At 43.1% G+C, this 22,916-nt stretch overlaps 1 pseudogene; it reads left to right on the top strand.

The window, feature by feature from the left end:
• Positions 1–3,246: 3,246 nt before the first annotated feature.
• Positions 3,247–3,354, top strand: LOC129709552 (U2 spliceosomal RNA; annotated as a pseudogene).
• Positions 3,355–22,916: the final 19,562 nt, after the last annotated feature.

The raw sequence follows: 22,916 nt of genomic DNA, 5'->3' as shown, positions 1-22,916 counted from the left end.
CTCTGTGTGAAAAATGTTTTTCTCATCTCGGTCCTAAAAGATTTCCCCCGTATCCTTAAACTGTGACCCCTTGTTCTGGACTTCCCCAACATCGGGAACAATCGGGTTCATTCATTAGGACACTGACGGGAAGCTGGAGGAAGATGTTTCCCACTGCCGTCTACTGGCAATGAGAGTGAAGATGGGTATTAAATTAGAAAGTGTCGGAAGGAACTGCAGATGCTGGTTTAAAGCGAAGATAGACACAAAAAGCTGGAGTTAACTCAGCGGGTCAGACAGCATCGGGAGAAAAGGAATAGAAGTTTCGGGTCAAGACCCTTCAGACTGAGTCGGGAAAGGGAAACGCGAGATATGGATGATGATGTAGAGAGATAAATAGAACAAATGAATGAAAGATATGCAAAAAAGTAAGGATGATAAAGAAAATGCTACATTGTTCGGGTTAGGTGAAACGAGTTATACATGCAATGAAACTCACCAGGGCGACAGTGAAACTAGTACAATGACTAGGGTGGGGGAGGGACGGAGAAAGAGGGGATGCAAGGGTTACTTGAAGTTGGAGAAATCAATATAGAAAGATTACCTGAGGTAAGGTAAGAAGAAATAGGCAGTTTTGAAAGTTCTCTGAGCTAATTTCCACCTGAGTTGGAAATCTCTAAATAAGATTTTTGAAATTCTGATAAACACATTGCTGAAACGAATTAATGTCCACTAATTATCTGGTAATAGAAACCACAAAGTATGTGGCATGAATAATATTCTTCGGTACAATTTTAAGAATTGTACTTTGCAAGTGCCTGCTTTCTGTATGTATTGGACAGAATTTTCCACACCAATCTCTACCTGTGGAGAAGCCTGTAAGCTGACCAAGAGAATTACTGCCTGTCTTGCAGTGTTTGTTTTTTATAATAACGTTCTTTATTAGTTTAAGTAACTGCCTATCCTGCCTATCTGTCATGCAGTCAATGCCTCACAGCAGTGGAGACCCGAGTTTGATGCTGATCACCAGTGTGGAAATTGCACATTCTCCCCTTTACCTCATGGGTTTTCTCCGGGTACACCAGTTTCCTCCCACATCCCGAAGACGTGCGGATTTGTAGGTTAATTGGCCCTTTGTAAATTTCCCCAAAGTGTAGGGAGTGGATGCAAAAGTGAGATAACATAGGACTAGTGTGAACGAGTGCTTGATGGTCAGCGTGGTGTGTGATGTGTAGGAAAGAATTGCAGATGCTAGATTAAACTGAAGATAGACACAAAAGCTGGAGTAACTCAGTAGGACAGGCAGCATCTCTTGAGAAAAGGAATATTCCCTTGCTCCAGAGATGCTGTTTGACTCACTGAGTTATGCCAGCTTTTTGTGTCTACTAACTAAATGTGGTCCTCCTGTACAAGAAGGGCAGCAGGGAAAAGCCTGGCAATTGCTGGACTTCAGTAGTGATTGAAAACATGCTGAAGGACAGGGGTGATGATCACTAGGAAGGCAGAAACTAATTAGAGATAGCCAGCATTGAATTGTATAGGGTATACCTTGTCTAACCAATCTGATTGAATTATTTGAGGAGGTAAACAAGTATACTGTAGAGGGGTTTATATGGACTTCTATAGAACATAGAAGAAACGGAAACCACTTTCGACCATTAGGGAGACTGACAAAAACCTCCGGCAACCGCACGGAAACCTTGGGTGGGGCGCAAAGTCTCCAGAGGTTTCCGTTCAGGTTTCCTAAGTGGGACAGGGGAATTATTAGCTTTCAACAAGTGGGCTTGAAGACAGCATCATGAGTGGCTGATAAGGAAATACCCTGAATTAGTGTGCATGGTAAGATTTGAAAAATCTTTTTTACAACGGTTACACCAGGAAGAGAATATCAGAAGTTAATGGATTGAAGAAGATGAGCTGTGCAAGAGCCAAGACAAAGTGAGATTCATGTACCATATGAATACAAAGTACCTGGTGCCAAACAAGGTAAAATTCTACAGAAGGAACACACACAAGGTAGAAAACAATATCAAAATGCACAAAGTGCTAGAGTAACTCAGCGGGTCAGGCAGCGAGTCCAGCTGGGCTACTAGCAGCAGAGTCTGTGGATTTTTTATGGAAGAGGGAGAAGAGAGGTGCATAAAATATAGGGGAGCAACTAGAGTTATTTTACTTCGGAGTCACGTGAGTGACTTCGTGAAGAACCCCGCTTCCACGCATGCGTGTCATATCGCTACACGCATTGCAACGAGTCACACAGGGGGGAACGGCGTTCCCCAAGCGGGAGAATTTGAAAGTCGGGAACAGCAGGTAAGAGACTCTGCGTTCCTTTTTTACTACTTACTTTTAGGTGGCTGCGGAAAGCCGGCGGGGAGACCCGTGGAGGGCGAGCAGCCAGCAGCAGCAACAGCACGAGTTTCCCTGGAGGGGAACAACCTGAGCCCGACTTTGCTCCCGCACCGGCAAAATTCACCTCTCGGCCGGGCGGGAAGCAAAGTAAAAAAGGTCCCTATGCCAGTCTCAAACGAGACTGGCTTGGGAGCAGTCGGTAGCAGCCAGCGCAGAGGCTGCGGGACAGACAGCTCGGACCAGCGAGGGGCTCGGAACACTCAGCGAGTGCAGCGGCACTGATGGAGTCGGAACGGGACGTTCGGGCTGAAAACCTTCTTCAAAAGGTAAGGCCCAGGGTCCAGGGGATCCATAGGTACAGCCGGGGTTACCGGCTGCGGAACTGCCGCGAAGGACCAGGCCCGTGAACACCGGGGTCGGTCCAAGCGGCTCGAACCCGACACAGGGAACGACGGTCACCAGCGGGAGAAGGAAAGTCGGGAACAGCAGGTAAGAGACCCTGCGTTTCCTTCAACTTACCTTCTAGGTGCAGACATGGACCAGGTCCATGTAAGGCCGGCGGGAGAACCGCGGAGGAGCGGCAGCGGCAGCGGCAGCGGCAGCAGCAGTGGGAGCCGGCAGCTGCAGGAGCACCGGCAGCTGCAGCAGCACTAACAGCGGCAGGAGCACAGACAGCGGCAGCAGCACAGGCAGCAGCAGTGGCAGCTGGCACTTCGTGAGGAGCTGGCAACGGCAGGAGCAGCATGGGCACATCGATTCCCGGAGAGGGAAAAACACCTGTGCCCAACTTCGCTCCAGCATGGTGAGAAAGTTCATTTCTCGACAGCAAAGGACTTTGCAGTTGACTGGCTGCAATCTACTACAAGGGACCAGTATGTGAGTACCAGGGTCAGTCCCATCGGGGTTTTAGTTACAATAATCGCTTCTCGGCTTTTTGGCTAAGAGCAAGTGTAGTATCTGTTCTTATCAGTTTAATATCTGATACACCCCTTATCTACGGACCATATATATTAAATAAAAACTATAGTAGCTGTTATCATCAGTTTTAATGTCTTATATGTCCCTTAGCTAAGGACCATATAAGTAGGAGTGCCCAGAATTGAGGGCATTAGAGTGGGGTTGGCCGGCTGCAACGACCACTAGGGACCAGTACCGTCAGTACGGGGGTCGGTCCCAGGGGTCTAAGATAAAGGAGCAGCCAGGAGTGCTGAGAGCGTTGAAGCCAGGTTAAAGGAATAGATGGAAGCAGCTGTGCCAGTTATCCCCCTCACCGGCCATATCCACTTCACGGAAGGAAGGACAAAACTGGAGAAGGAGGACCATGGAACAGGTGGGCAGCCAGCAGCAGCCAGCGGCACTTGGATCAACCATAGTGGGATCAGCTGTGCCCGATGTCGGCCCCGCACCGGCCAGATCCATGTGACCGAGCGGTAGGCTAGACACAAATTAAACAAGGTAGTGGACTCAGAAGGGTCCGACTTTGCATAAAACCACCGGCAACCAGCGCCCGAGAGGGCTGGAGCGGGAAGAAGCGGTGTATGGAGCCTTGCTCCAACGTGATAACACCACAGCAGTACCTCTTTGAGGGCTGCACAATGCTTCTACCCCATCAGAGGGGAGCACTGTGGGTCAGTTCTGGGTTGACTTGCAAGAGGGGTCCGCAGAACAAAAGACTAGTGGGCAGCAGTTAAGCCCCACAGGGGTACCCCGTGCGGGACCCTAGAGATCTCTAACTCTATAAAAAAGAGTAGGCAGGACCCTGATGGGCCAGAGCCTGGTAATACAGCGTCCCATGATCCTAACACAGCAGGGACTCTGCTGGACATGGTGGCTGATTACTTTAGCCAAGTCAAACATGGGTAGACTTGGATCCAGGATGGCAATAGTATTACTATATGTCTGGCCACATACGCCAACAAGGGAAAAAATTTACAAACACTGGCCAGACATCTGCCACCTGGCAACGGTGAGGCATTACAGGTGCCCAGTGTAAACCAATGCATTTGGCAGCATATGGACGAACATCAGGAACCAGGACCTCAAGATCCAGAGAACCTTCAAGGGATTGACGGAAGGCATCATAGCACACACCCGTACCCTGGACTAAACGTAGGTAACCAAAGACCATCAAGACGCACTAGATCTGTTTAATAATATGCAATATGACCTGAACTACAAGTGGAAGGCGGCCATTCAGCCAGCACTAGGACCCCAAAAATGCTACCATTTGCAAACAAAGAACCGTGTGTGGACTAAGCCAAGACACTGGGGCTCATTAAGGCCAGCGCAAGGGCCTATTTTGGAGCATGATACCAGCCACAGGCAAGGCCATAAAAAATGTGGCTCATACCAGTAGCAGTGTCAGAAATCAATATAACCTGCAGGATCCGTTTTAGGGTATGGCCAGGGCGGCCACCCTGGAAGATGCGGAAGCCTAAACCTCCCACACAACCCCGAACAAGAAATATTAAACCAGAACCTTATTTTCTTCTGTTAAAATAGGGACCTACGAGGGTAGGGGAGGTTGCAACACTACAGTTATGTATGGTATATAATCACTACAGATTCATATAATCTCAGCAGTATTCAGGGTTATCTGATAGGGTTTTTCTCATCCCAATAACCACAGTACATCATACACCAGAAGGGCATTTTGTCCTTGCATAAACCAAACAATCTAAAACCCACATGGTGCTACAAGATTTGTACACGAAAGATTGGATTGAACATATTTATTAAAATAAAATAGAGTAGGGTTGCAGGATTATCATTGATTTAACCCTAAACACATTTGTTCTAGATATTCATTTTAAGATGGATGCTCTTATTATTGATAAAGACTTGGTGTCAGTTGCGGGTTTCTATATGGCAGGCATTGACTCAATAGAGGAACTTTGGCAATATAGAGCTTACAAAAGGGGCAATCATTAGCCCCAATATTATGTACTAAAATTCGTAAACCAGCTTGGCATTGTTATGTAAATAAGCCATAGGGTGAGGTTTTCCCCCGTTCGGACCCATCAATGGGGTACTAGGGTAAATTCAACCACACTCGGCATCTGGAATTTTCAGAGTACCCGACTGACCTTCTCAATCATGGTTTTCAGTCTTACAGGGGATGGTGTTAGAACCATGTTCCCTATGAACATTGCCAAAAAAAAAAAAAAAAAAATTGTTGATTTATCCAGTGACTGGAGACTCCATGCCATAACACTATGGATTTATTGATTTGTAGAGTCTAACAGACCCACTATACTGTCAGACAGGACGATGAATCTCATCTCATCTGCACTAAGACTGTCAACACGGAAGCAGTACCTTGGACACATCAAGAAATGGGGCATATACTGCTTGGACAACAATCTCGGCCAAAAACATTCTGGCCGTATTGGGATTTTAACAAGCCTCCATTAGGATAATCGATGGAGCTACAGTGCCATTAATAGTGCCACAAGTGCACTCTCCAATTACCTATCACAAGGATCGGAACGGCACGCGGTGGGAGCGCACCCCTGGTAAGCAAACCAGGTACTCCGAAATCTGGGACGTGGGTGTCGTTTTCTCAACATGCTGAGGAGCTTGTAGCTCATAACAGCGTTGTCACCTCAGTAACAGACCAGGAAGATGGTTATGCTCATGGTGTTATTTACCGCACAACAAGTCCAGCCATTAAGCAAACAGAGCCTGGACTCCCTGATCATCTCACCGAGAAACTGGTGTTGTCATACAGGATTTAATAAAAGAAAACAGATCGGGTTCCTCGGGTCTAGGGTTTGATTTTATGGTACACCCATATGGCAAACGACTGTGTATAACAAGACACATCTAACAATACATAGCATATACTCGGAACATTCGAGGTCAGAGTATGGAGTTGTTTATCTCTTACAAGAAACTGCATGATAGGGTCACGACTCAAACTATATCAAGGTGGCTCAAAATGGCAGGAATAGACACTGATGTTCCAACTCTCATTCCACCAGGACTGCAGCAACATCCGCAGCAATATTGTACAGGTACCCACAGACCAAATCCCCAGAATGGCAGGAGGGTCATTTTAAAAAAGGGTTTTTCCACAGGTTGTATAATAAACCAGTTTATTTGGAGCCATCATTGTATTAAGAAAACATTTTAGGTTCAACAAAATAATTTGCCCGATAGGTTACAGGGTTATGATTCTCAAAATTTTAAAAAGTGTTATATTTTTTCGTTATACCACACAACTCTTTGTATAATTGTGTTTTAAAACTACTAATGATGCTCTCTCCCAATACCCAAGGCAGTTGTGAAGCATGGACTCGTTCCACGGCATGAGGTCACAGAGCTTTGAAATCTTCACGAAGTCACTCACGTGACTCCGAAGTAAAATAGTAAGATTAAACGAGAACTTGCCAGTTTGAAGTTTGATCTGTATTTTATGAGGAGTTACGATGAGGGATTTCGTGCCCTCCGCTCCCACCCTCGTATGATCATATCAAAAACTGGTATCTCTTTGATAATCTTACTATGTTAGATCATTATAGGTTCCTGTGACCTCACACCGCTGCTTTGAAGTATGGCACGCATGCGTGGAAGCGGGGTTCTTCACGAAATCCCTCATCGTAACTCCTCATAAAATACAGATCAAACTTCAAACTGGCAAGTTCTCGTTTAATCTTACTATTTTAGGTCATGTTGAAACCACAAAGGTATTTTGGATATTTTTATTTTTGTTTTTCATTATTGGAGTGAGGTAACATGCAGTGAATGTAATATTCTCAAAAATTGTGATGTGTTCAACTATTCTCTGTGTATACATTTCAATGATGAGCACTTTGTATGACTTGATTCTATGAATGCATAGCGTTCAAACCTGGGCAGATACAAAATGCTGGAGTAACTCAGCGGGGCAGGCAGCATCTCTGGAGAGAAGGAATGGGTGACATTTTGAAACGCTTCCTCAGACTGAACCAAACTGCATTGTGTGTGTGTGTGCGCGTGTTCTCCACGGTGACGGTCGATCCAGCTCGTGGTTTTTCAGTCCAGTGCCGCCGAGCTTGAAGGTCGTAGACAGTCCGCTGAAAAGTCTCGTAAGTGGGACAGGCCCTTTACTGTCTCAGACTACATTCTATCTCTATCCCTGACATCAGCCAGTAGAAGGTCACCCGAAACGTCACCCATTCCTTCTCTCCAGAGATGCTGCCTGACCCGCTGAGCTTCACCAGCATTTTGTGCCTACCTTTGATTTAAACCAGCATCTGCAGTTCTTTCCTAAATATACAAACCTGTACGACAGTGGAATGTGGGAGGAAAATGGAGTGAACCCACGCAGACACACAGGGAGAATGTACAAACTCCATACAGACAGCACCCATAGACCGGATCGAACACGGATCTCTTGTGCTGCAAGGCAGCAACTATACCACTGTCCACTGTGCCAACAGATGCAAGAGCAGCATCAGCCCAAGGAATAAGTATTTAAGAACAGATGCTCTGCAATGAACTTGATCTGTAACATATATTCATTACGAATCGATTTAAGTTATAAACAAAAGCTCTAACTCACAAATCATTGGGGCGTCAAGTGTGAAATCCAGTGATAAGAAAAAATGAATCTCAGTTTTTTTCATGATCTCAATAAAATGTATTATTTTCAGATTTTGCAGCATGATATGTGAAAAACGAGGGATGTATTACAATAATGACACTCTCTGAAGTTGATTTCTGTGTAACTACAGTAATATATTTTAATAAATTCAGAAATGCATTGCTTATCACTATAGGCAGTATTTCATTAACAATTGCAATTTGAAATAAAAAAATGTTTTTTAAGAATTAAGATTCATTTAAGGTACACCTGAATGGAAATGGTGGAGGGAATCATGAAATGGGAATGAACGAGCAGGAACATAAATATGTTAAAAACTGTTCAAATGAAAACTGCTCTACACATCTGCAACCTCGTTTGCGCCATCATCTACAACTAATTTGTTAATGTTGGCCATTATTTCAACAAAGTGTTATTTAGTTGGTGAGAGCTGGTATCGATATGGTTGTTCTGGGACGCTGGAACTAACCGTTGAGCCTTCCCGAGGTGTAATGGGCCTAACTCAACGAATCACCAGAGAAGGGAGGTGCCCACTTGAAAACCCTAATGATATACTTGCATCTACACAATCAGTTTTTTTAAAATGTGCTTGTTAGCACATACTTACTTACTGCCTATTATGCCTCCTGGCATGTGGGGCAGCAACAAAGGTCCTCCACTCTTGTCTGTTCTGGGCTAACCTCTGGACACTACCCCAGGTCAGGTCCATTGTTTTCATTTCCTCCTCTACAGTACGATGCCAGGTGGTTTTGGGTCTCCCGCTTTCCCTTTTCCCTTCCGGTGTCCAGTGCAGGGCTATTCTTGGGATGCTGTCTGGTTCTCTTCACCATTGACATTCATCCTACATCTGTCGATAGCCCTGGAAGTCCATCACGCCCAGTAGTGTTGATTCCTTCAGTCGCTGTTTCCGTAACATATTTGTTTTACGAGACAGGGTTGTTAGCCCCTGTGCTCAACCTCCAACCTGGAGGACCAGTGGATCGCTCTTCGTCTCGCCTCTACCCTTCGACCTGTCCAGCATGGGAGACCCTAACAGGAGACAAATCTCCCGCTGGCATAGCTCCAGGGGTCACTGAGACACACAAGCTCTCCGACCACAACAAGGTTGCAATCCAACACATAGGTAGCTGATAATTGCATATGGAGTTGGTTATTGTCCTTAGCATAAGTTGGTATAATCAGTTTACATACTACTTTGGCTTTGGGCTTGGTTTTCTTGGTTGAGCGCTTATCCTGCTGTTATAGCACGTACTTTGTGTTTTAATTGTAATATAGTTGTTTTAGGGACACGGCTCTGTGTTTTGTATGAGTCTCTATAAAAAGTCAAGAAATTAGCTTTGTTAGGCTATAGTGGGCAACAAAATAATCCCAATGCTGGAATTTATTACAAAAACAGAATGCTGGAAGCACAAAGCAGGTGAGATTGTCCTTTCTCTGTTTGACTGACTTGTATAATTTACCATTATAGGTCTAATTATTTTCTATCAGGAGGAAAAGTTAATTTACCGCAAGGCAAAACACAAAGTGCTGGAGGAAGGGTGGAGAAGGTTGTCAGGGATTATGGGGTGAAGACAGGAGAATGGGGTTGAGAGGGAAAGATAGATCAGGTGTTACTGAATGGCGGAGTAGACTTGATGGGCCAAATGGCCTAATTCTTCTCCTGGAACTTATGAAATCAGTGGATCAAAATAAAAAAGTATCCCAACCTGAATCGTCTGATGGGTCAGGCAAGGTCTGTGGAGGAGTGGACAGATGACATTTCTGGTTGGGACCCTTCATCAAACTGAAGAAGAGTCCCAACCGAAACATTGTCTGTTCACTCCCTTCACATATGCTGCCTGATCCACTGAGTTCCTCCAGCACTTTGGGTTTTTTCCCCACATTTATCAGTACTCTGTGTGTAGGAAGAAACCAAGATGCTGGTATACAGCGAAAGATATAAAATGTTGGAGTAACTCAGTAGGTCAGGCTGCATCTCTGGATAAAAGGAGTTGGTGACGTTTCAGGTCAGAACTCTTCTTCAGACTGAAAGTAGACGAGGAGGGGGGGGAGGGGGAAAATAAACTGGAGGTAAGAAAAGGCCAGAACAAATCCGAGCTGAATTAAACCGAAGATGGACACAAAAAGCTGGAGTAACTCTGGGTCAGGCCGCATTGCTGATAACCTCAGGGAGAGTGGAGGCCTTAAATGACCCATTGTTGGCTGGAGAAGGTGTGATAACAAGAGGGATACAAGATTGGTAGGAAGACTAGTTTGGGGAAGGAGGGAGAGAGGGCAGGGGAGGGAATGCAGGAGTTAATTATCAGTGCTCTGCCCAGAATACAATAATTTGGAATGAATCTCGGCATACATGCAGTACTTTGAGTTTCTGCCTTGTTTAGCATTTCATCCAAACATTCCAGTGGAGCTGAGAAATGAATGGCTGGAGGACAAGGACAGGAATTCTATTCTGTGTCACGATAAAGCTGTCACATAATGCCTTGAATTAAAGGATGGCTAGGGCAAAGACATAGGCCCTTTGGCCCATTAAGTCGCTTGTGCCAGTTTTTAGCTAAAATATCATGTCAACTACATTCAATATAGCCATTCTTGAAATTGTTTTTTCAAGTTCCTTTGAAAGACATAATTATGGTTGTTTCCTCCACCCTAACTGGTGGTGAGTTTAAGATGATAAGTGCTGTATAAACAGTTACTTTTCCTGCAGATCATTACTGCTATCAATATAAAGATCGCTTCTCCTCACATCACCTTGGACTGATTGACAAAAACTTTAAATCTGTTCACTCTGTTCCTTGATTTATCTGTTAACAGACACCACTTATTTATCTATTTACCCAATCTGTACCAGCATATGATTTTGTAGACACAAGGAACTGCAGATGCTGGAATCTTGAGCAAAACACAAAGTGCTGGAATAACTCAGCAGGTCAGGCAGCATCTGTGGAGGGAATAGAGAAGCGACGTTTCGGGTTGGGACCCTCCTTCAGACAGATTTTTTCACATCTATTTCAAATCTCCTCTTAAACTTCTTCAAGAACAACCACACTTGCACCCCAGCGGTATGAACATTGACTTCTCTAATTTCAGGTAGTCCTTACTTCCACCTCCCCTTCTCAGCTCTCCCTCAGCCCTCTGGCTCCACCACTTCCTTTCTTCCTCCCACCCTTCCTTCCTCACATCTGAAGAAGGGCTTCGACCCGAAACGTTGCCTATTTCCTTCGCTCCATAGATGCTGCCTCACCCGCTGAGTTCCTCCAGCATTTTTGTCTACCTTCGAGTTTCCAGCATCTGCAGTTCCTTCTTAAACACACTTTCTCCAGTCTGGTTTCTCCAACCCACCAGCCACCTTTCAGCTCGTATTTCTTACCCTGGAACCATGTTCGTAAATCTTTTCTGCAAACTCTTTAGGACTCCGGGGTGGCACAGTGGCGCAGCGGTAGAGTTGCTGCCTTACAACACCAGAGACCTGGGTTTGATCCTGTCCCCGGGTGTTGTCGGTATGGAGTTTGTACGTTCTCCCGCACGGGTTTCCTCCGAGTATTCCGGTTTCCTCCCACATTCCATAGAAGTGCAGGTTTGTAAATCAATTGGCCTCTAAATTGTCCCTAGTGTGTAGGGAGTGAGATAATGTAGAATTAGTGGGAACGGATGATCAGTGATTGGCACCGACTCGGACCCACATACTTCCTCAAGTCGGGTACAGCCTTCCTGTTGGGTCCTAATTGTTTATTAAGGTTCAACATAATCCACCTGCCTTTGCACTCCATGTGTCGATCATGAATCCAGGATGCTGCGCACTTTATCATGCATTCTCGCAACATGGCTTTGACTTACGAATAGTTATGTACCTCTACACCATGTTTCCCTGTTCCTCCATGCCCTTTATAACTGTACTATTTTGTCTGTCGTGTCTTGTTCTTTTTGCAAATCTACTATCTTTCTGCATTACATTTTATCTGCAGCTTGTACATCCAATCTGCCTGCCTATGGCGGCACAATGGCACAGCTAGTAAAGCTGCTGCCTCACAACGCCAGTGACCCGGATACTGCCTGTGTGGATCTTGCACGTTCTCCCTGTGACCGCTTGTGGTCTGGTTTTGCCCCCACATCCCAAAGATGTGAGTGGTTTGTAGGTCAATTGCCCTCTGTAAATTTCCTCCTAGTGTGTAGGGAGTGGATAAAGCAGAACTAGTGTGATGGGGCGGTGGTTGGTCAGCGTGGACAGTGGGACCGCAGGGCTTGTTTCCAAGCTGTGTCTCTGGACTGAACTATACTAAGTTGTCATGTTTTCTATTCAGAGCGACATGAAATTAGGGGGCATGGATGGGATAGATTTTACCCAGGGCCTTTTCCCCAGGGCAGTAGAGTCTAGAACTAGAGGGCACAGGTTTAAGTTGAGACACAGGAGAAATTAAATGGAGCTCTGATTGGGAAAATGTTTTACACAATTGTTGTTGGTCATCTGGAATGAGCTGCCAGAGAAGGTAGCAGAGGCAGATGCATTTACAATGTTTAAATGGCATTTGAGTTTGGTATAGTTTAGAGATACAGCGTGGAAACAGCAGTCACCCCGTACATCGGCACTATTTTACACACTATGGACAATTTACTATTTTACCGAAGCCATTTAATCTACAAATCTGTCTTTGGAGTGTGGGAGGAAATCGGAACACCTGGAGAAAGCCCACGCATTCACAGGGAGAACGTGCAAACTCTGTACAGATGGCACTCGTCAGGATCGAACCCGGGTCTCTGACGCTGTAAAGCAGCAACACTACCGCTGTGCCACCGTGCCACCCGCATTTGGACAGCCACCGCAAAAGAGAAGAGAAATACATAGCAAAAGGATTTGAGTATAGGAGCAGGGAGGTTCTACTGCAGTTGTACAGTGCAAAGGTTTCTTGTCCGGAGGCAAGGCTCTGTTGTGACTAGCACAAGAGGACACGTCCACACCGAGTTCAAGAGCCCGTTTATTCTGCAATCACTGCCTTTTATCTTGAAGGTCACTTGACCTCAGGCACGAGTTTCTGTTACATATATTACATTACAAAGACATCACATACTTGGTGAGACTACACCTGGAGTATTGCGTTCAGTTTTGGTCTCCTAATCTGAGGAAGGACATTCTTGCCATAGAGGGAGTACAGAGAAGGTTCACCAGACTGATTCCTGGGATGTCAGGACTTTCATATGAAGAAAGACTGGATAGACTCGGCTTGTACTCGCTAGAATTTAGAAGATTGAGGGGGGATCTTATTGAAACTTACAAAATTCTTAAGGGGTTGGACAGGCTAGATGCAGGAAGATTGTTCCCGATGTTGGGGAAGTCCAGAACAAGGGGTCACAGTTTAAGGATAAAGGGGAAATCTTTTAGGACTGAGATGAGGAAAACATTTTTTCACACAGAGAGTGGTGAATCTCTGGAATTCTCTGCCACAGAATGCAGTTGAGGCCAGTTCATTGGCTATATTTAAGAGGGAGTTAGATGTGGCCCTTGTGGCTAAAGGGACCAGGGGGTACGGAGAGAAAGCAGGTACAGGATACTGAGTTGGATGATCAGCAATGATCATATTGAATGGCGGTGCAGGCTCAAAGTGCCGAATGGCCTACTCCTGCACCTATTTTCTATGTTTCTACAGGCCGAATTGGGATGAGAATTGGCAGATAACATGGTTGCAGAGATGAATTGGGCTGAAAGGCCCAGAGTCTGTTCAGTACAATGCGTTGATTCTAATAGCCCAATAAATGTAGCATAATATGTGCTGATCCAAAAATAAACTGAAAAAAAATTACAATGTGCTTTCAGAATGGAGAAGCAACTGTGAAGCCAGCAATTGTGGTCTAATTAGTTTACTTGTTTTAATTTGCCTGAATGTTATTATTTTGTGCAGCAGTACTTCATTACAATAACTGTTTTTTGGGCAAGATACCCAACGGCAGAGCCTTGCCGTGAATTCAGTGCACGGTGTCTCTGGCAAAGAGCTAAAGCTCTACACTGCGCATTGCACTTGTCTGTGGAAGGGACTGACCCTCTTGTAAAGGTTTAAGATCCAACATCACGCAAAGCAATTTTCAACTGCAAGTCATCGCTCAGACCTGGCAGCTTTGCTGGAGAGGGTTCTATAAAGATGTCAGATCTTGAGGTAAATGTATTGGATTACTGAGTTGCTATTTGTCCAATTAGCGGAGTGCCATTGCATTCTTTAGACTTTAGAGGTACAGTGCAGAAACAGGCCTTTCAGCCCACCGAGCCTGTGCCGACCAGCGACCACCCCACCCGCTAGCACCATCCCACACACGAGGGACAGTTCCCATTTTTTTTGTTTATCAAAGCCAATTAACTTACAAACCTGAAGGTACACAAAATTGCTGGAGAAACTCAGCGGGTGCAGCAGCATCTATGGAGCGAAGGAAATAGGCGACGTTTCGGGCCGAAACCCTTCTTCAGACTGAAGAACATCAGTGGAACGGAAAACATGACTGCAGAAAACTTCAGTGACATAAATTATAAACGTTTATTTTAATTTTAAAAAAAAAAAAGTTAAACGTGGGTGAGAGAGTTGGGGGCGGGGAGGGGGGGGGGGGGGGTAAAGAAATGAAATCACCTGGATGTTCAGAACATGGAGTTTAAAAAGTTGAGCACTCCAGCAGTGATCCGCATTCGATACCACAACTAACTTACAAACCTGCATGTCTTTGGGATGTGGCAGGAAACCAGATCACCTGGAGAAAACCCACTAGGTCACAGGAAGAACGTACAACCTCTGTACAAACAGCACCTTTAGTCAGGATCGAACCCAGGTCTCTGGCGCTTCTTCTTCTTTCGTGTGGCGTGCACAGCCTAAAGTTGTTGGACAACGTGTTCTATTTGATCTTCCGTTTGTGCACGTCAAATTGATTGCATTAGTCGAAACGGCGGACCACGTGAAGGTTGCAATCTTCCACCCCATCTCTGGTGCTGTAAGGCAGCAACATTACCACTATGCTGCCTTGTATTCATTACAAACACTTTTGCCATTAGCTATTTACTTTGTAGGAGCTATTTATGTTTCGGCTAGCTACTGTTGGTTATATTGTAAAGCCGCCAAGCCTTTATATGCCTTTATTAAAAATAAACACTCTGAGTGAAGAAGCACTTCCTAACATTTAAGGGCAGTACCGTGGTGCAGCTGATAGATAGAGCCGCTGCCTCACAGCACCAGAGACCCAAGTTCGATCCGGACCTCGGGTGCTGTCTGTGTGGAGTTTGCACATTCTACCTGTGACTGCATGGGTTTCCTTATGGTGCTCCGGTTTACTTCCACATTCCAAAGACCTGCAGGTTTGTAGATGAATCGGCCCCCAGTATGTGGGGAATGGATGTGAAAGTGAGATAACATGAAAGAACTAGTGTGAACATGTGGTCAGTGGTCGTTATGGACTCATTAACCGAAGGGCCTTTTCCAAGCTGTATCTCAAAACCTAAAACTTAAAAAACTAAACATCAAGTTTGTCCCTCTGTTCCTTCTTGTGATATAACATGTATGTTGTAACAATGCTCAAGAATAGCTTTAGCTTCACCTGGTATCATAAATGCATTCATCGAACTGACATGGTCTCTCTTAATGGATAAATAAAAAGCTTGGACATATTGACACTTGGACAAGTACATGGATAGGAAAGGTTTAGAGAGATATGGAATAAATGCAGCAAATTGGGACTAGCTTAGACGAGGCATCTTGTTTGGCACGGACTATCTGGGCTGAAGGGCCTGTTTCTGTGCTGTATTACTCTGTAACTCTTAAGAGCTAGAACGAGCGTCAGATGTCAACGTTTGTTTAACAAGCAGCAGAGCTAGGGAGAGGAACAAGTCTGTGTAAAACAAATGGGAGTTAGACACAAAAAGGTGGAGTAACTCAGCGGGTCAGAGCATCTCTGGAGAAAAGGAATAGGCGACGTTTCATCTCAACATGAATTGCCACCAATGCTTTTTCTCCAGCACTTGTAGGTTAATTGGCTTCTGTAAATTGTCCCTTGTGTGCAGGGTAGAACTATTTTACGGGTGATCTTTGGTCGGCATGGACTCGGTGGGCCGAAGGGCCTGTTTCCAATCTACATCTCTAAACACTATATTTCCATCTCTGGTTTAAACCAGCATCTGCAGTTCCTTCGCACACGAAACAAATGGGATCTGTATGTCAGAATCATAGCAGCATCAGACATTGATGGCCTGGACTGCTTGAACCGTCCAGTTTGGCAGTTAAAGGAGGCCAAAATACAGTGACAAATGGCATCTGTGAATGTTATTTTCAGGAATAGGAAGGAAGGGAACAGAAGAAAACAAAAGAGGCAATCAAAAGTCAGGCCGAGTTTGAAGTATCCTTAGAAATGAATAACTAATTTAAATGGTAACATTACTCGCTATCATGTCCAGGCTTGTATTTCCTCCAATTAGTAGATGATGCAATACCTTGTAGAAAGGAGATAAAGGAGTATACTGCAGCGAAGGGGGGAAAATGGCATCTCTGGAACAATTTTTGATTTGGCAACACCTCATTTATCATCTCTTCTTTCATCTGTTCCAATTATTCTTGCAAACCATAACATCTTTGGAGAGCATCCCAAAATATAAATGTGAAATAATAAATGAGATTTCTATCTTCTCACTGTAGTGCAGTAAATAGATTTGGCAATAGAAAATTATTTTTAAGACCAGCTGTATACAGAGATAGTCCCAGCAATAATATGCCTACTCACTCATAGAATTTGTAATTGGATTAAGATGAAGATTTTTGCGTACTCTGCCACATTTTTGCTGTAATTCACCTGGCAACCTGGATTCTCCCATCAAGAAGAATCTTTGATGCCGTGTTCACCGTTCACATTTGTAGTCATGGAGTCATACAACACGGAAACTGGCCCTTCAGCCCAACTCATCCATGCCTGCCAAGACGCCCATCTAAGCTTGTCCCATTAACCTTTCCTATCCATGTACCTGCCAAATGTATAATGTTTTGTGTCATTCTTAATTGTTACTGTATGTTGCGTTGTTACTTGCGAGCGGAGCACCAAGGCAATTCCTTGTATGTGGACACACTTGGCCAATAAACTTATTCATGCATTCAAATGTCTTCTAAATGCTGTTATATTACCTGCCTTAATTTAGTTTAGTTTATTGTCACGTGTATCGGGGAACAGTGAAAATGACGCGCTGACCATTCTACATACCCACCACACACTGTGAAAAGGTTTCCCTTCCCACTTTAAACCAATGTCAACTGGCGGCATAGCGGTAGAGCTGCAGTACAGCCCCAGAGACCCGGGTTCGATCCCGACCACAGGTGCTGTCTGTACGGAGTTTGCGCGTTCTCCCCGTGACCTGCGTGGGTTTTCGCTGAGATCTTCAGTTTCCTCCCATACTCCAAAGATGTACTGGTTTGCAGGTTAATTGGCTTGGTATCAATGTATAAATGTAAAATTGCCCCTAGTGTGTGTAGGGTAGTGTTAATGTGCGGGGATCGCTGGCCGGTGTGGTCTCGGAGAGTCGAAGGGCCTGTTTCTACACTGTATCTCTAAACTAAACTAAATTAAACTAAATCTAGTTCTTGATTCCCCTACCCATTGAAAATGACTCTGCACTTATTTAAAAAATTGAGTGCTGTACCCTAATCGCACACAGAACTAATATGATTGCATAGCGTATATAGAGAGCCAGCACTATTCAGAATATACTAATCTCAAGACAAATATCCGAAGAGTTAGATTTTATTTTAAATGTAAAATTGTTTGCACTCATTTTAATGATGCTGGGTCAAAAATGTTTGTGATAACTTTAGTGTCCATTCTACAGGAACTTCCCATTGAAGCGTGGATGCAAGGAACTGCAGATGTTCGAATGTTGTGTAGAACACAAATTGTTGGAGGAACTGAACGGTCATGGAAAATGTGTGGAGGACATGGATCGATGACGTTTCCGATTGATACTGAGGAAGGATCATGATCCTAAACATTGCCAATCCATGTACCCCTGAGATGCTGCCTGACCCCACTGAGTTACTCCAGCACTTTGTATTCTTCTCTTTAAAACATGTTTGACTGGGTATATTTACTCCCAATAGTGTGTTTCAAGTTGAACGTGTGAATATAATGACTGACTCTGTATGGGAAAAGCTTGTTAGTTCATTTAGGTTGCTAATGTTATGCTTTATGCATTCATAGTTCAGATACTTCCCGTTCTTGGGTAGAGCATGGGGGGATATAGACGTTTTCATATCATCAATTTTGTACGGAATAGGCACAATGGGCCGAATGGCCTAAATCTGTTCGTATGTCTTATGGTCTAATGTACTCTCACGCTTTACTTATAGATTAATGACGTTCCATCATTTTCTTTTGATCATTTATTAGCATCTGATGAAAGAAACATGAAAAAATGCAACTTTTCAGGAAATATTTACCTTTTTATTAAAAACATTTTCTTATACCAAATTTTGAAACATATAACATTTTAATAAAAAAATTAAACATTGATTTGTTCAGTATTGCAAATAACTTATTAAAAATATGTTCATGCACTAAAAGCAACTCATAAATAAGTTCTGCATATATAATAAAATCCAGACATTTAAAATATACAAATGCATAACAGATGAAGTCATTTATTTTTGGTCTTCAAATTTCATTTAACACATTTAGAAATCAAATTTGCCCAATTTATTTTTTGGTTTCAGTGTTCAAAAGGTAACCTCTCTGATGGCTGCAAGTAGCGAACCAGACCATGATATATATTTCTCTTGCTTTAATGAAAATATACTGGCCTTGCTATTACAATGTGTAATAATTCTTTATTAAAGTGTTAGTCTGAACCTCCTCACTAAACTAGCAAAGGTATTAACACATTTTTGTAAACAGTCTAATGCCTCCATTAAAATAGCAGAGTGGAATTTCAGATAAATGTATTGAATATTCAGATGGCATCACACTACAAAATAACTGTAAGGTCCACACATTAGGCTCCCAGTATACACTACTATCAGCACAAGGAACAATGAGATCTTCATTGTGATGGGGACAAAAAAGTGGTTTAAAACAACTGATGGCAGCAAAATCATTTCATACATTGGTGTCAGTGGCAATGCTGTCTTACTTTCACTTTGCTTCACAGACCTTCCAACTTGAGGGAAAATATAAAGGATGTAAAATCTAAGCCAACATCTAGTAGTAAACTGCAACAGAATTTCCTGTGGTTTATTTTATTTGAGAGAAAATACGAGTCTCGCCTTCAAAATTGCCTTTTAGGTCTAGATAAAGGATTAACAAGACAGCTTGAATATTGGCCTTCAATGCAGAGGGAGCCTCGTAGAAAAAAAAACCCAGATACATCTTGCGACAGAAGATAGACCCAAATGAGCTGGAGTAGCTCAGCAGGTCAGACAGCATCTCTGGAGAGAACGGATAGGTGACATTTCGGGTCTTCAGACTTCCGAAATCTTGCTACAACTGTACCAATGCCCTGGGGAAATCTGGACTTGTCGGCTGAAGCTGTTCACTTCATGACTTGGTCACATTTGGCCCTTAAATATTTGGTCAGTTTTGGTCTCCATATTTGCATTGTCGACAGTTTAGGCGGCACAGTGTTGCAGCGGTAGAGCTGCTGCCTAAATGCACCAGAGACCCAGGTTCGATCCTGACTATGGGTGCTGTCTGTCTGGAGTTTGTAGTGGGTTTTCTCCGGGTGCTACGGTTTTTTTCCACATTCCAAAGACGTACAGGTTTGTAGGTTAATTGGCAAATTGTCAATGACAAATTGTCCCTATTGTGTAGGGTAGCGCTGGTGTCTGGGGTGATCGTTGGTCGGCGTGGACTCAGTGGGCCGAAAGGCCTTTTTCTGCATTGTATTTCTGAAGTCTAAAGGCTAAAAGGTTCAGGGGATTGATTACTTGAATGAAGCGATTGTCCCATTAGGAAGGGGTCATTGGATTGTCTTTATACTTGGGTTCAGAGGAATGAGAGGTGGTCTTAAATACAAATCCGAGAAGGGTTTATAAAGTAGGTTTTTCGGAGAATGGTTCCTTTTGGAGGAATTTCGATCCAAAGACCATTGTTTCAGAGCAAAGGGCTACCTATTTCAGATGGAGATGAGCTGGAATTTCTTCTTTCAGAGGATTATGAATCTTTGGAATTCTCTACCCAAGAGAGCAATGGAAGTTAATTCTTTGACTATATATTGAAGGCTGTGACTGACACATTTCTTCGGGGAAGCAGGTAGAAAAGTGGAACTGAGACCAAAGGTCACATCGGCCATGATCTTACTCAAAGGAGATGTAAGCTTTGGAGCCCATTTTCCATCAATGTTTTTACTGCCATCTTACCCAATATTAATGACGATGAGTTGGAAGGTCTGAGCTCACAATGCCTGATTTATGTTTAAACATTTTGATGTCAAATACCTACCAACCTACTAGTGACTAATTAAAGATGCAGGCTACCTTGTCAAATCAGTGAAAAACTGACCACCACACCAGGGAACTATTAAATCACACACAGGTATTTTGAGTGTGTACGTGAGCTTTCCTTCCCTCAACGATAGAACAAACAAATATTTTCGACAGTTTTGACCAAAATCTTAATGATTTATAAAAAGAAAATGAATGCTGTTGATGTTAACTCTACTATCAAGCCCATCACATTGACCAACAAAACGGTCACCATTTCTTTAAAAATATAACATCACATACTTGAAAAATTACTCTTTGTTTAAGCATTATATTTCCATTTGTTAGCAGTTATTTAAAAAAAAAACTTCTAAAGCACATGCCCCTTTGTTTATTGAGAGAAGTATTAATACAGAGCCCTTTCAACGTTTGTCCATTTTAAGGATATACCATCTATAGCAGCAGCTTGCATAGTAAAATCCCATACAATTTTGAGACGCACCTTGGAACCCATTATTTGTCAGCACACGGCTACTTTGACTACGAGAGTGGAACACAGATTTGGGAGTACTTGATAATCTATGCCTGAAGTCATTATCTATTTGACATGCAGCCAACCCCTGATGAGACCATCCAAATCTTTGCTGGGGTCTCTGGTGAGATCCAGGCCCTACTAGTGGAAGGGAATGCCTCTTCTTACAGACTTCACACATAACGAAAACTGATCCATATCGTCAATGAAGAACTCTCTTTTCCAACCGGTGGATTCTACTGTTCTGACTTCGACGAGTTTAAGGCAACAAAAAAACAAAAAAACAGGCTGCTATTTGAACCAAAAATTACTTGTGGGAAATTCTAGAACCGGAAGTGTTATCAAATAAATGTCAGTGACAAAGTTTAACACAGTGGATGAAATTCAAAGTCTTTTCATTGGATATTTTGATTTCTTACAAGCCCTTAAATATTCTGTGGCTTGGGATAATATAGAAGCATGATGATCTGATATATTTGCTGTATCGTGACATTTACTTCCAGTCCGTTTGTTCTTGCATGCGACTCTGCCTGTTGCACTTATCACTCGTTTAATTACACCCAGACTTGGGTCGTTGAGCTAAGAAAAGTTCTGAATTCTAAATTCAGCACTAATTTGACCAGTTCACTACATATACAACAGGAAACAGAATAGACTGTACATACTGTTACAACATGACAACTAACACTTCCATTAAGTTGAACTTTGGATGTGCATAAGCGACGTAGATATAGGTCGATTATAATTTTCAGTATGAGTTTCAAAAGGAGGATAATTGCTTTCAATTTATATTTTCAACAACTCTTTAAATATAAATTTGAATCAACACTTCACGAATTATAGAGCGGTGAAATGCATTACTCACAGATAACAAAGGTCCTGTACGGGGTGACTGGTTCTTAACTATTGGATTCTACTATCTACTGGTATTGTAAATCATACATCACCCTTTTGAACAAATTCAATATAATTTGCTATGTTATAGTTACTCTTACGCATAATGCATTGACGAGAAACACAACGCACAAATTAATTGATGCTACAATTAAAATATTTTCTACGCAAATGTAAACTTAAGACCTTTTTGTTTTACCAAGTAAAATATACACTTTTCTAATGTACATTACATTCCTTCATGCAGAGAAATATATTATATTGCACAGAGAACACTTTGGTGGGCTATGGTTCATACATTAGACTTTCCCTGTTTTTACTTACATTGTGATCAAAAATTAGAGTGGTTTAACAGAGTAAGCAAGCCTTCTGTAGATGCCATTGGAGTTACGGAACACATGGATGTCACTGAATCTTCCAGGTAATGCATGGGAAGAAGTGGAATTTTTAGGGCATTATCCCTAAAACTGAATGATCTTTATTTTTATTACAAACTATGTACACGTGTTTTATTATCGTTATCTAAATCTTCGAACATCTTGGTGACCTAACAAAATAATGAACACTTCAAAGTACTAAGCTACAGATGACTTTCGGAGACAATTTTGCATTGGTTGGGTTTACGATGATAGTACAGGTATTGCACACAGTCCAGGAGCTATTGCTGCAATAAACAAACTACCTTTGCGTTAAGTTTACCAATCTAACAGTTAGTCTCAGGCATCCCTTGGTAACTTTGCATGAATTGAATTTAGAGACCTTATTGCCCAACACAAAACAATGGCGTCACATTTATAACCAGGTTGCCAATCCTGTGGTATATGCCCCTTCAAATACTGTTGTAGGCATCACTGTCTCACTGGGGTTTTTCTCAATAAGCCTCTGGCATATTGACTTGCCGAGGACAGTTGAGTTAGATAACCATTTTCCATTCATACATCCTTTGCTGATAATTCTCGGTGCTACTTGGACACTGTGTGTGTACTATGTACTCCAGCCAGAGGGGTTGAAGAGGAGTACAACACTGGGGACAGCAGCAGGTGGGCTGCACTGGACCAGCCTTGGTCACTGACAGAATACATTCCCCCACTGCTCAATATAGTTCATCTCAAGCCAGCGACAAGAAACATGTTATCAAGCTGGAAAGCGACGCAAGGAGATG

Source organism: Leucoraja erinacea, chromosome 25, assembly GCF_028641065.1.
Source record: "Leucoraja erinacea ecotype New England chromosome 25, Leri_hhj_1, whole genome shotgun sequence".
Classification (NCBI taxonomy): Eukaryota; Metazoa; Chordata; class Chondrichthyes; order Rajiformes; family Rajidae; genus Leucoraja; species Leucoraja erinaceus.
This window is presented reverse-complemented; position numbering and strand designations above follow the sequence as displayed.